This window comes from Bufo gargarizans, chromosome 4, assembly GCF_014858855.1.
Source record: "Bufo gargarizans isolate SCDJY-AF-19 chromosome 4, ASM1485885v1, whole genome shotgun sequence".
Classification (NCBI taxonomy): domain Eukaryota; kingdom Metazoa; phylum Chordata; class Amphibia; order Anura; family Bufonidae; genus Bufo; species Bufo gargarizans.
Genome location: NC_058083.1, coordinates 286910342 through 286926138, shown reverse-complemented (window position 1 = coordinate 286926138; position 15797 = coordinate 286910342).

Here is a 15797-nt window from a genome sequence, read left to right as displayed (position 1 = left end):
GTGCAGAAGAAAGACAGAGTAGATTAAAGTGGATTCAAATTAGACTAAAGTACCCAAAAATATTATCAAAATTAGGGTTATTTATTCTAGAAAAAAAATGGCTGAGGTATGACCTCTAAATATAATAGGGTCATTACATGGGTCTCTCCCATGATCTTTTTATGTCTAGACCTGTTCTGTACAATAGCATCTTGTATAGTATCTAAGTAGTACAGCATCCTCTTTGTTTAGAGAAAAGAAGATTTCTACACCAACATAGAAAACAATTCTTTACGGTAAGAGCAGTGAGACTATGGTCAGATGAGGTTGTGATGGTGAACTCACAAAAAGAGACACTGTATGTTTTCATCCATGCACAGCGGGAGAAGCAGCAGCGGTGGTGCGGGGAGCAGGAGCACTGCAGGAAGCGGGGAAAGTATATTCCATGTGGGGGGCCCAGCACATGGGGGGACACTCTTTATACTTTTGGATAACTCCTTTAACATTCTGTGTATGAACACAACAAAAGTGAACTTGTACTTCAAATAAATAAAAATTGTACATTTTACAGTGGTCTTAGGGTACATCCACATATGTATGACATCCAACATTGATTTCCCTCTGGTACGGTACAGAAAAGCTGGAGGGAAACTGATATCAGAACTGATCCAATGGCTTTGTGTGGGATCCGTTTTGGCACCTGGCACATCAAATTGGCTATATAGAAAATGTAGCACTTTCAGGCTATTTACAACAGACTATTGCACAAAATACACAAAAATAACATTATTTCTGTCCAACTCCAGCAAAAAACAGCTGACTAGACATAAATGATGCACCCTTAAAGTGGTTTTCCAAGGCTTATCTGATAAGTGTGGGTCCAACACCTGGGGCGTCGGCCAATCAGCTGTTTGAGAAGACAGCAGCACTCACAGTAGCGCTGCGGCCTTCTCAAGCTTTACCTAGGCCAAGTGACAACACATTTATTGGTCACATGGCCTAGGAGCAGTTAAGCCCCATTGAAGTGAATGGGGCTGAGCTGCGATACCAACAATAGCTGCTATATAATGTACGGAGCTGTGCTTGGTGAGCAGGGAGAAGGCCGCAGCGCTCACAGGAGTGCAAGTGCCTTCTCAAACAGCTGATCGGTGGGGGCCCTGGGTATCAGATCCCCCACCTATCAGTATTTAAGTAGGAAAACTCTTTAAATCCTTGTGTATAGAACCATCGTGAAACCTTTCTTTTCACTTAGTATAATCCTGTACCCTTCTCCCAAAGCACTGTCTCCTTGTTTCAGTGCCAGGCTGCTGTAATCACAGGACTTTATTAATCTAAGAGGTTCCTCTACATGTACAGAGTGCGAACTGTGTGCTCTCCACCTTAGCAGCAAATAGGCTTTATTGTTGGTTACCTCTTTCTTTAAGTAGACTGGGAGACTACTCAGTGGTGTGTTCGCATATGTATTGTAAATAAGTATAGATATGGTTGTGCATGTACAGTTCTTGTGCTTTAGCCTGGGAGCTTTTCCAGATCATGTGATGCCTTACGCCACTACCGTGACAACTTGCAGTGGTTGACTGTGAATTTGACCATGTTAATGGCTGTTAACTATAAAGGACGGTCCTGAAAAACAAAAGATGTAGGTGATGACACCTGTACTGTGTAATCACAGTGGGCAAAGTAATGAGGAAGAGATAAAAGGTTTGGTGCCAATAGGAACAACAAGTATTTATGGATACGCTATGCCTATGGGAGCTGCTATTGGCCAGCAGGATTATTGGGCATGGAGCGTATTGTACCTATTGGGAATATGAAATGCTGGGGCCTAGAAAGACCTAATTCTTGCATGACAGTCATCTGTGGATGGCTGAAGGGAGGGATTGTTTGGTGCACCTCTGAAGGAAAGTGGTGATACTATTGTACTGAGTGGGGCTGAGACATAACTGGTGCAGATAGGGAACCACTTGTGAGACACCACCCTACTTAGTTCAAAACCAGGAGTGAAGCCTACTCAGACATATGATCTGCACCTGTTCTGTGTTTTTTGAACCACACCTAGTTTTGGCTCACAATAAGGCTACATTCACACGAATGTTGTTTTCCTCGGCATCCGAGTCGCATATTTTGCGGCTCAGATGTGGACCTATTCATTTTAATGGGAATGTGGAAAATGTGGTAGTTCCGCGTCCGTTATTCCATATGAGTAATCCGCAAAACAAATACAACATGTCCTAGTGTTGTCCGCAAAACATGTTCCGCGGCCCTATTCAAGTCAATGTGATAAAAGTGACATTTAAATTGCCCACTAGAATGTAGAAAATGTAATCACCCTGATAGAAGAGCGCCCAGAACTGTGGGACACCCGGAGTGACCTATATCATGACCGGTTAAAGAAGGATGCATCTTGGGATGAAGTGACCAAAGCCATGAGGTCTGCAGAATGGAGAAGAGCAGACACCAATGGTCATGCAGAGTTAGGTGATTGCAAACCATGTTACTTCTGTCACGACCCATGTTTAGCATGTCCAAGTGTTGTGTTTGCTGTAGTGTCCTGAAAAACTGTTATATCAGGAGCATTTGGGTATTGCATCATATTTTACTGTTGTTGGTGTGTTTGTCTTTAAATTTCGCACACCACACAGTAGTACTGTCCTTACTGAGTCCCTTGCACAGCAGTTATAGCCACTATGTGCATACATATTATGTTTTCTTTTGACATTTGGGCCCCTTATCAGAATTATATATGTGCACCTTGGCCAAAATTCTCGGCTGCTTTCTCTGCTTCTCACATACAGTACATTATTTGCATTTGGCCCAACATACTGCTACTGCTGCTGCAGTGTCCAATAGCGTACATTATCTCTATGCACCGCTCTCAATACACACACTTCACCTACAATATGTGACAGTAGCTTCCTATGCAGTTTTGTAGGCGTCGCTCCTGATGTAAATGTTTTATATACTCCAAAACTATTCCTTGCTTTACCAGATCCTTACACTTTCTTCTTGTCATGCCTACCACCACACAGCTCATTCTGTGACATGCCTTGGCTGTTATGTGTTGTAGGTGTACACACTTAAATATGTGACTGTTCAGCCTGACCAGGCACACTTGCTGTTCATGTTTGCCTGCACCATGCGGTTTGCTTGCTAATTTTTTGGGTTTTAATCTATGCAGTAAGGCAGGCAAAAACGCAATGGAACAGTTGTTGCAAACAGTTCCGTCGTGAGCTAGTAGAAATGGGCAGCAGTAGGGAGGGATTGTCCAAGAAGCACCCATATCTATACACTAAGCAACTGTGGTTCCTGCGCCCAGTCATGGAGTTGAGGCCGTAAGTGTATAACATTTTTTTTTTAAAGGGATTCAATGTTTGGTGTTATGTTAATATTGACATGCTAGCATAATCCTAGAGTGTCAATATCACGTTGTAGGGTCACTTACACATGGCTATACTGAATTCGATTTTTAGGGACAAACAGTACATCTGTTTACCTGTGCTAACTTCCAATAGATTCTTGTGTGTTCCACATCACAGGGCTGAAGTGCTTTCCAATCTTTTTAAGGTTTAAAACACATTTTGCCCACTGATATCGCACTTCCAACAAATAGAGGGGCATCACATACAGTGGAGTTTATCCAAGGATAAACAGGTTCTAGGCCAGAAAACTGGCATCAAAGTGGGCCCACAGACACTTTTCAGTGATTAGAATAAGTAACTGATGTATTTAAGGGATTAAAGGAATTTGGGCCTGTGATCGTGCACTGCTAACATACAGATTGTGATGCAGGACATCACCCTCTGTATGTTGGTATTGCGAGATCCCTTGGCCCAAATAATTTCAACACTTTCAAAAATTATTTACTTATTTTTATCATTCTAAAATGCGTGTCTGGCCACTTTGATGCCAGTTTTCATGTCCCTAATCTATTTGGGCCACGATGAACTCCACTGTGTCTGATATGGCACATGCCACTCTATATGTTTGAAGTGCTAGAACAGTGGGCCTACAGATTTTATTTCCTTAAATTACGCTTTTTGTGTGCAACTTTTATGCCCATTTTGGTATAATTTTTTCTATTTTCATGACGCTTGACACAGATTTAACGTTAAAGGGGTTCTGCAGTTTGTTTAAACTGATGATCTATCCTCTGAATAGATCAGCATCTCATCCGCGGGGGTACGACACTCGGGACCACCGCCAATCAGCTGTTTGAAAAGGCAGCGGCGCTCCAGCAGCGCCGCGGCCTTCTCACTGTTTACCGCTGGCCCAGTGACGTCACGACTAGTATCAACTGGCCTGGGCAGGGCTACGCTCCATTCAAGTGAGCGCCGCTGCCTTCTCAAACAGCTGATCGGAGGGGGTCCCGGGTGTCGGACCCCCGCCGATCAGATGCTGATGATCTATCCAGAGGATAGATTATCAGTTTAAACAAACTGCAGAACCCCTTTAAGGACACGTCAATGCCACTTTTTATGTTGCTGTTGATAATTTTTGCAATAATTTAATAAAGACACTTCCAAAAGTAAATGTGAAGAAGAAACTGGCATTATAAAAAAGCAACTTTAGCCTCCTTACCATTTCATCTTTGCATCTCTGAACAGATTGATTAATAAAGAACACCAGTCAGCACATTTGTACCAATGATACTGTCTGACCTGTTACATGTGCGTTTGGCAGCTGAAGGCATTGGTCCCATGTGCATATGTGTCCATATTTATGTTTCCAAATAAGTTTTATTAGATGGCAATGAGCCTCTAGGAGCAACAGTGGTGTTGCTGTTACACATAGAGGCTCTGCTCTCTCTGCAATTGCTGCGCTTGAATTGTCAGAGGCAGGCAGTAAAAACGTCATCACACCTGACCCTGTCAATCAAAGTGCAGAGAGGGCAGCATGTTCAGAGAGAGCTGAGCCTCTAGGTGTACTTGCAACACTCCTGTTGCTCCTAGAGGCTCATTTGCATCTAATAAGATTTCATTTTTCTCAGCAATGCGGCACATATGAACATGTAGCCAACACAGATGACTACAACTGCCAAGAGCACATGTAACAGGTCAGGCAGTGTCATAGGGACAGATCTGCTGACAGATGCCCTTTAGCTAAGGCATCACATTGTGACTTGTATGTGACCATTCCATCATCTTTCTTCAGATATGACCTAAGCACTGTCAAAATTATCAAGCTTGCCCATGCACTTACCGGTACATATTTTCCGTAAAACATTTGTGACGTACTTCAAATACACCTTTTGTCCCTGAATGGCCTTTTATCACAAGCTGCTTGGTCCCTAAATAGTATATAAATTTTCGTCATTTTTCAAAATGGTGTAATGTAGAAGTGGCTTTGTTGCCCCCAGCAAACTGTAATTTAGCACCTTTAAGATTTCAAAGGAGCTTGTCAAATTGAAAAAGTGGCATCTACTTGTTTGCTCTGGCCAACTAAGTCATTCCTACTGACAAACATTTGTGAAATTCCCCTGCTAGTGGTTTGGACATGACATATCTTGTCAACCTAAATTTTTTTGTTAGTAATGGCATAGCGTGCTTGAGTGCGGCAAATATTTTGTGTGGACAATAAGATTGGTCTTATTTCTTTGGCAAACAACCACTGAAAATGTGTTTCACAGTGTTTTGGGATGACATGTTCTACAGTGATATTTAGACATTTGATTGTGACTGTGTGTTTGACAGTTATTTTTGAAACAATATTCAAAATGAATGTTTGCATGTGGAACGGCCCTTTTTAAACTTCATTAGCATATTTTGGAAACTATGTTATGCATCTTTTTGTGTATTTAAAAAAAACATTGTTGTAAAAGTACAATGGGTATAATGGTGTTGGGCAGGGTTACAATTGGTGTACTCCATATGACACGCTGACCTGCAACACTATGCTCACTCGGTTTGCCTAACCAAAATTAAACAGTCCCTTTCTAAAGTTTATTTTGTCCTTTAGAACTGTAGACAGCCTGGACGAACCAAAGGGCGAAGCTTCGGACGTTCCCGCTGCCAAAGGTGTGCCACTTCAGGCCACTTCAGTAAGGAAGTTCAAGGGTTATGCTGCAGAAAGCCACGCAGAAGGAAAGCCTACCCAGCTCGGTGCAAATCCTCACCAGTCCAGAGGCTCTACCAAGGCCACTACCTCCCAGAAAACGCAGGGTTGTCCCTCAGGCTTATCCTGGTCTAGGTGCTCGTGAGATAATAGACAGTCAGGTCATGGAGTACCTTGCCCAGAAAAAGGACTGAGTAGGAATGTTAAAGGAGCTGGCACCATTGCTTAAACAGGTGCCTCCTCAACGACAGAGTCCCTGCATGGCATCACTTGCGATGGTACTGGAGATGTTTTCATCTCCATACCAAGGGGATATTGTGGCCCTGATTAATAGCGTCAGGCGCCAAGTCCTTGCCCCACCACCTCCTCCACAGCATCCACCATATGGGCAGCAGCCTCGATATGAAATGGGTGCTGATGCTTATTAACCATATCCCCAGGAGCCATATAGTGGCCCAGTTATGTCAGGGGGGTCTGACTCGGGCAATGTTCTCCCAGCTCCATCTTATGTTCTGCACTCCTTCACGCGTGAACTAATTGAGCCATAATTCTTTTTTATTTTAAGTTTATATTCTAATTGTAATTTCAGTTTATTTTTGTTGTATATTGTTGACCTTGGCTTATTTAAAATAGCCTAACCTTGGCACAACAAATTGACTACTGTTCTGTATTTTATTATACACATAAAAACCTTTTCTGTCCTAAGTTAGATGTGGGCAAGCTTTGGGGTAGCATTGAAAACAAGTGTTTGCCTCAACGCTTATTACCAATTTCTTTAAAGTTTCGTTGCCAGTTCTAAATTAAAATTTCTGGAATGAAAGGCAGATATGTTGAAGAAAAGACCCTTGAATCATGGCAAATGAAGTCACCTTTTTGGGGGAGAGAAGCGTTCCTTGCCGGACAGGCCCTGCTCACCAGAAGAGTATAATGATGCAATTACATAAAACAATATCATTAACAGGATAGGGCCAACCAATCACTTATGCCTTTTGTCAGCCTTCAATTGGGTCATTTTGGGACCAAAAAAGAACACCTTGGACATGATGTCATTTGCCACTTTTAAAGCACTCTGGCGCATTATGGCTTTCAATGGCATAGCAATCAATTGCACCATTGCCTGGGGAACACATTGCTGCATGTTACAGCAGCACGATCCTCTGGCAGCAAGCAAACAATTGCCAAGATGGACAACTAATGCATACGTATTCCTTAAAGAAATGTGTGTGTGTGTGTGTGTATAACAGGCTTTAGTGATAGTAATCATCTTTTTTGGTGTTGCCAACAAGCGTTCAGAGTGACGTTCTTTTTAAATCATCTGGTGGGGTATCTACAACAACAATAACCTTATAACCAATCCAAAGGATTGGGAGTTCATTTGTCTAAACTTTGCAAAAGGACAAAAGATTATCGTTTCACCCTCGCAGATTGTGGTGTGTAAACACAATCTGCGGCAGGGAAGAAATTTGGTGGAACAACAATGGGCTCAGGAAGTGCCCCTCAACCTACTCTTGAGAAGCTGTCGTCAATCACTACATGTAAATCCTGCTCTGCTCTCCTACTATACTAATCAGCAGATTGTCGTGAAGGAACCCTTTATTCATGCCAATTTGCTAGATATTGGTCCCCTGTAAAGGGACATTTACCGCAACATAATTTTTAAAATCCTATTTTTACAAATGATGTTTACAAAAAGGACAGGGCCAATGTTTGGGCCTGTAAAAAAGTAGCCCCAATACAACTTTCATGTTAGAAAATGGCACATCAACATTTGACAATTAATTTTACAAACAATAGATATCTGTTCTGGCTAAACTCTGGAACTCCAGCTATGTTATAAATACATATCCCAATATGTACCCTTGGTTGCCTCTTCTCGGAACTCCATACAAAATAATCAAACATAATTAGAGTTTGAGGTAAAACACTGCGGGAGTGCAAGAGGATACCTATCCCTGCCTAACATGTAAGATATTAACTTATGTTTGAGAAATTAACCTAAAAAAACAACAACACTGTACCCATATCACTTTATTATTCATACAGAGAAATACAGACGTGGACAAAATTGTTGGTACCCTTTGGTCAATGAAAGAAAAAGTCACAATGGTCACAGAAATAACTTTAATCTGACAAAAGTAATAATAAATTAAAATTCTATAAATGTTAACCAATGAAAGTCAGACATTGTTTTTCAACCATGCTTCAACAGAATTATGTAAAAAAATAAACTCATGAAACAGGCATGGACAAAAATGATGGTACCCCTAACTTAATATTTTGTTGCGCAACCTTTTGAGGCAATCACTGCAATCAAACGCTTCCTGTAACTGTCAATGAGACATCTGCACCTCTCAGCAGGTATTTTGGCCCACTCCTCATGAGCAAACTGCTCCAGTTGTGTCCGGTTTGAAGGGTGCCTTTTCCAGACTGCATGTTTCAGCTCCTTCCAAAGATGCTCAATAGGATTGAGGTCAGGGCTCATAGAAGGCCACTTTAGAATAGTCCAATTTTTTCCTCTTAGCCATTCTTGGGTGTTTTTAGCGGTGTGTTTTGGGTCATTGTCCTGTTGCAAGACCCATGACCTGCGACTGAGACCAAGCTTTCTGACACTGGCTAGTACATTTCTCTCTAGAATTCCTTGATAGTCTTGAGATTTCATTGTACCCTGCACAGATTCAAGACACCCTGTGCCAGACGCAGCAAAGCAGCCCCAGAACATAACAGAGCCTCCTCCATGTTTCACAGTAGGGACAGTGTTCTTTTCTTGATATGCTTCATTTTTTCGTCTGTGAACATACAGCTGATGTGCCTTGGCAAAAACTTCGATTTTTGTCTCATCTGTCCACAGGACTTTCTCCCAGAAGCTTTGTGGCTTGTCAACATGTAGTTTGGCATATTCCAGTCTTGCTTTTTTATGATTCGTTTTCAACAATGGTGTCCTCCTTGGTCGTCTCCCATGTAGTCCACTTTGGCTCAAACAACGACGGATGGTGCGATCTGACACTGATGTTCCTTGAGCATGAAGTTCACCTTGAATCTCTTTAGAAGTCTTTCTAGGCTCTTTTGTTACCATTCGGATTATCCGTCTCTTAGATTTGTCATCAATTTTCCTCCTGCGGCCACGTCCAGGGAGGTTGGCTACAGTCCCATGGATCTTAAACTTATGAATAATATGTGCAACTGTACTCACAGGAACATCTAGTTGCTTGGAGATGGTCTTATAGCCTTTACCTTTAACATGCTTGTCTATAATTTTCTTTCTGATCTCTTGAGACAGCTCTTTCCTTTGCTTCCTCTGGTCCATGTCGAGTGTGGTACACACCATATCACCAAACAACACAGTGATTACCTGGAGCCATATATATAGGCCCAATGGCTGATTACAAGGTTGTAGACACCTGTGATGCTAATTAGTGGACACACCTTGAATTAACATGTCCCTTTGGTCACATTATGTTCTGTGTTTTCTAGGGGTACCATCATTTTTGTCCATGCCTGTTTCATGAGTTTATTTTTTTACATAATTCTGTTGAAGCATGGTTGAAAAACAATGTCTGACTTTCATTGGTTAACATTTATAGAATTTTAATTTATTATTACTTTTGTCAGATTAAAGTTATTTCTGTGACCATTGTGACTTTTTCTTTCATTGACCAAAGGGTACCAACAATTTTGTCCACGTCTGTACATCTGTTTGTAATGAGGTATTAGAAGGTATCTTGTATAGACAAATGTCAAAAGGGATGCTTACAACCGTACTGTTTTAAAGTAAAATAACACAGCTCTAAAGACATATGAAATTTGCTTTTCCAAAACAGCTCAGCCCGCAAGCCCATGTCAAGGGTCCTCAGTCTCTTGCGAGTCCCTACACTAACTAACATATAAAGTATAACAAACTGTCCTCGTGGCTGATGAATAAGTATGCATAAAGTTCCTGAATTGCAATGCCAGTGAATCCTGGTGAAAATGTGTAGAATAACACAAGCTTGAACAACCAGGGTGGCATGGTCCGGATCCATGTGTATGGTTGTCATAAACACCCTCCACTTGGTAGAGAGTATTCCAAAAGCGCACTCAACATACCGACGGGCACAAGTCAACCGGTAGTTGAAAATACGCCTTCTGACATTCAAACCACGTCTTGGGAAAGGCCACATAACATGGGGAGTCAGTGCAAACCCTTCGTCAGCCATGATCACAAATGGAGCCGGCGAACCAGCAGATCCGGGCAGTCTTCTGGGCAAGCTGAATGGCATGAAGCCGCTCACCCATTTTAGAAGCACAAAAGATGCGAGCATCCGATATCAACTATTATAAAATTTGGCCAAGGCCAAAAGCACTATTGAAAAATATTGCTTATAATTGAAGAATCGGCTCCCTGAGTGGGGAGGCTTCTTAACACGAATATGTTTGCCATACAGTGGCCCAACGCAGTTTGGGAACTAAGCAGAAAAATTGAAGCCCTCAGTAATTCGAAGCTAATCCTCTGCTTTGGCTGTGTCGCAGCCAGATGACTTCACAAGTATACTCCACTATCCAAGAAATCGTTGAAATCACCAAAAGAAACTCAAAATGCAGGGACGCAAATGAGTGGCCAGTTGCAAGGAATTTCTGTTGAAAAAAAATGACACACATTTATTTGTGAAACATTATTAAGAGAAAAAAAGCATCACACACACCACATTGTGGGGACGATAACCGCATTGTGGAAGACAACAAGCGTGATGCTATCTAGCAGGGGCGTAGCTAGGTTAAAATATTCTGAGCCTGGGCCACTGATGTTTTGTCCCAGGCCCTGAATGTCCTGCTTGCCAGATAGATCCAACTGTATTGCTATCCTCAGGATGGCAATACAATTGAATCTAATGCACTGGAAGAGCTAAAGGACCTGTGGTCATATGACCAGTAAAATAGGCAGTGGTTGAGAAGGACTTATAATGGTGTCACCATCGTTTGACCAGTATAGGAGTGGATGGCAGTAAAGAGGAGAAGTCCTGGTGGAAGAAGCTGTGGTGATGTCTGCTACACCAGGAGAAGTAAGTGAAGGGAAAAGCAAAGGCATGGTGGGAGTTGTGGTTATTTATCTAGGACTGTACTGTATGTTAGGGCTGAAGGGAAGGATGTTATTTACATGGGATTGTATGTTGATTTACATGGGACTGTGTATTGGATGGGCTGAAGGTAGGGGAGTGATGTTATTTACATAGGACTGTATTTTGGATGGGGCAGGAGAGATGGTGTGATGTTATTTACACAGGACTGTAAGGATGGAGGGAGCAATATAACTACGGGGGCACTGCAGCGAGCATTATAAATACTGGGGGCACGTTAGGGTGAGCATTATAACAGTAGGGGGCAGTATGAATACAGAGGGCACTTCAGGGTGAGCATTATAACAGTAGGGGCAGTATAAATATAGAGGACATTAGGCGTTTTTATTACTACTGCAGGGACTTATAGATCCACCTTATTTCTACTAAGAGCACTATGGGGGCCTTATTACTGCTGAGGGGTCTGTAGATCGCTTTATTACCACTGAGGGCCTTATTTCTACTGGAGGCTCTGTGAGGGTATTATTAATACTGGAGGACTATTCTACTAATGGGGGCACTCTTGGGGAGCATTATCGCTGTTGGGGGTCCTGTAGGGGGCACTATTACTGATAAGGGCATTCTAAAAGGGAATTAAAATTGGTGGGACTATGAGGAGCACTATTACTAGGGGGGGGGGGACACTGTCTGTATGGCACTGTTATTTCTTCAGGATGGTATTTAGGGGTATTGGGGGGCACAGAGAGCAGCAGGATAACACTGTGGGGACCAGGTTGGGGGATGATGATAGAAATGTGAGGACGCTAAGATGTCTGTGTGTCACATTTTGCAGAGACGAGACGGCTAAAATAAGTTGTACGGACCAAATGGAGAAGATAATAACAGAGAAGATCATCAGAGGAGACATCACCTGGGAGCAGGGGCGTAACTACCATATCGGTAGACCATGCGACTGCTATGGGGCCCAGGGCAAGAGGGGGCCCAGTTGGGATCATCCCCTCTTCTACTGGTGGTGAAAACTTGGTCAGGACTCTACCCTCTAAAGGAACAACTTTAAGCAAATGAGGCAGCGGAAAAATGTCCCAAGGGTCATTAAAAGGGGTTTAGGCGCAAACCCTTCTGTCCTGTGTGGCAGTTTTGTGCTGCTATATATCAAGTACAGCAAAGTGCAGTGTGCGGGAAGGGGGGGGGGGGGGAGTGACTTAGAGAACTAGGCAATATTCATGTTTTGAGACCCTAGCAACGCCCCTGCTATCTAGCCAATAAACATATGCACTGTGGGCAATACATCCATTCATTCAGTGAAAGAGCTGTGGAATATGCTACATGTGAAGAAGGGCAATGCACAGGCAACAATCTCAAACTATCAAAATGACATGCCATGAACATGGTTTGGATGCAAAAACATGCGCAACCAACGCCATAAGAAAAAGGAGACTCCAAAGCCACAACCCCCCCCTCCCCAAAAAATAAAATAAAAAATGTGCAGGATGAAAAGTCATTCACACAACATGCACAGGGAACACACACTGAAATGTGCATGACCTAACAAACATTTTACCTCAGTGTGACGAATAGCCTTTCCTCTGGAGAAATTCTGCGCCTCATGTTGGTGTCCTGGAAAGTGAGGTCAGGACGGATAGACGACAGCAGGCGATCAAAGGTAGCCACTGACATCTAACAGAAACCAAAATAGTATCCGGGTGCTGACGAAGATCAGTGTGGAGGGTGTGAATGTGGCCCTTTCCGTACCATTTAGAAACAATGGGGTGAACCCAGAGTCTCCTCCTCCTCGGTTCCTCAACCAGCCCCGATGACTGCTGGCCGTATCGCCGAAAAAGAAGCCAGTGCAGTAGAACCTCATCCTCAGGGTCATCCTCCATAGTGAAACAAAGCCAGAAACTGCGGACCAAGCAATGGAATCAAACCAAGCTTTCTATGCTCTAAAAACCAGGAGAAAATGGCCACCAAACACTCAGGTGACCTACTTATATACCAGTTTCAGGGGGTGTATCTATTGAAATTCAGACAAATTCCTCCTTCCATTTTTTTTTTTGCGGTCCGCAAAAAAAACTGAACACATACTGAAACACAACGTCCGTTATATGCGGAAACATGGACATATTGATTAAGGACAACAGAAACTAACAAACAATATATGGAAACATTGAACCGCAAATTGCAGACCGCAAAACACCACGTTCATGTGAATGTAGCCTAACTGATGGAAATTACTGATTGAATAACTGAAGTGTGAACTCAGCCTTACAGACACAAGCAGCCTAAAATTACTGGTTCAGGTAGGATATCCAAGTTGTTCTATCTACCTACCTGTCACTTGATGTCTGTCTGCTCCTTCAGGAAGTAAAGGACTGCTGTAAGTCAAATCTCCTACTCTGGCCAATAATGAAATTAATGGAGTCTGAGGCTGCAAGTGGAAGATGCTAATAAACAGCATAGAGCACTATTTTAATTCTAGATTAGTAACGTAACACACTGGGATACATATTGTATGCAGGTTTTATGCTGTTTATGGTAGATATGCATTATATAGAGAAAAATTCTCATAAACATCTTAACCCCTTCCCGACTGCCCAATGTAAATGTACAATGGGAGTTAGGTATTTAAAGGGGTTCTCCAGGATTTAAAAAAATGAAAATACTTAAATATTATTTTATAATAAATATATTCACAAATACCTTTCAATACTTAGAATGGCTTGTCTTATCAGTACACACAAAACCTGTCCTAATCACACAGGAGGACAAGTTACTTCACCACAATGAGCCATAGTGCTGCCTCATCATCCTCTTTGCTCTGCTTGTCAGGAATCATGATCCTGAATACAGGTGAATCTCTGTGGGAATGGAGATGATGAGACATGAAAGGAGGGTGAGGTGTGGCTAATCAGCAGCAGCTTGTATGCAGTCTCCATTACCACAGCCTCTCCTGTCCGTCCTCTCTGTACTTCATGTCTCCTTATGAACTAAATTCCCCAGAGATTCGGCTAAAGTTCTTATCATCTATATTCAGGATCATAATCCCTGACAAGTAGAGAGGAGGAGGAGGCAGCTCTTTACCTCAGTGTTGTAAAGTAACTTGTCCTCATGTGTGATCAGGACAGGTTTTGTGTGAACTAATGGTACAGCGGCCATTTTGTTTCCCCTGATGATTGCTCCCCAGACAAAACGAGCCATTATAAATAATGAAAGGTATTTGAGAATATATTTATAATAAAGTAATATTTAACTATTTTTACTTTCTTAATTACCGGAGAACCCCTTTAAATATGGCACCCGCTTGAGAGCACCATAGCCGCCGGGTACCTTCTGTTTTAAATAGCAGACACCTGGGGTTTATGTATACAATTGATGATAACGTTGGTTGCACACATTTAACCACTCAGATGCCATAGTCAAATGTGACCACAGCATCTGGGATCTCAAAAACCCAGGAATATGCGCTCCCTAGCACGGAAAAGGGGATCCAGATGGTGTGTGTGGCAGCCCCGGTCTTCTTGATCCATAGGAACACAGTGAAATTCTTCTATACTCTAATGCTAATGCATTGGAGTCTATGATAGAAGAAATATAATGACTGTTTGTTCAAGTTCTGTAGGGGAACTATTAAAAAGTTTAAAAAGAAAACGTAAAAAAAAGTTTTAAAAATATTAAAAATATATATAAAAATTCAAATCACCCCCCTTTCCCCAAAATAAAAATAAATAATAAAAAAATTAAACATCATAGCCATCGCCACATGCAAAAAGCCCGTATGATTAAAATATAAAAGCGAATGGTGCACCATTTTTTGTCACTTCACCTCCCAAAAGGAATTGAATAAAAAGTGATCAAAAAGTCATACATACTCTAAAATGTTATTAATAAAAAGTACAGATTGTTCCACTAAAAATGAACTCTCACACAGCTCCTTACACATAAAAATAAAAAAGTTACTGGGGTCTTAATATAGCGATGCAAAAAAAAATTGTTCCAAAGTTTTTATTATTTTCAGTATTTAAAATGCTATTAAAACTATATAAATCTGATATCGAAATCGTACTGACCCAGAGAATGCAAACATAAATGGAGACCATTAGAAAGTACAACTTTTCCTGCAAAAAACAAGCCCCCATATGGCTATGAGAATGGAAAAATAAAAAATGTATAGGTCTGGGAAGGCAGGGAGTGAAAAACAAACAGAAAAAAACATGGCACAGTCATGAAGGGATTAAATATACATCTATTGTTTGTCTTCTCAAGCGTCATAGTATTTAAATACTGTACAGTATGTTTTCAACCTTTTCATCTGTAATATTGCTAGGGATTAGCGATTCGACTTCGAATGAAACATCCGAAGTCGATTCGCATAAAACTTTGTTTAAATACTGTATGGAGCGAGTGCTCTGTACAGTATTAGAATGCATTGGTTCAGATGAGCTGAAGTTATTACTTCGCGAAGTCTCGCGACACTTCGGGTAATAACTTCAAAAATAATTTTTTACTGTTAAAAAAACATTTCTCAAACTTGGGTTTGATTTGCTCACCCCTACTCATGAGCATGAGTTTATGGCTAGAACCAGTTTTAGAGAGCGTATAGTTCAAACTGATTTAGTTTTATTATTTTTTTTCAGTTATTAGATTTAACACTTTTTTTTACTGTCACACACCTGTAAAACTGCTGCTGTGAAAACACTAGGAAAAAATGATCATCCT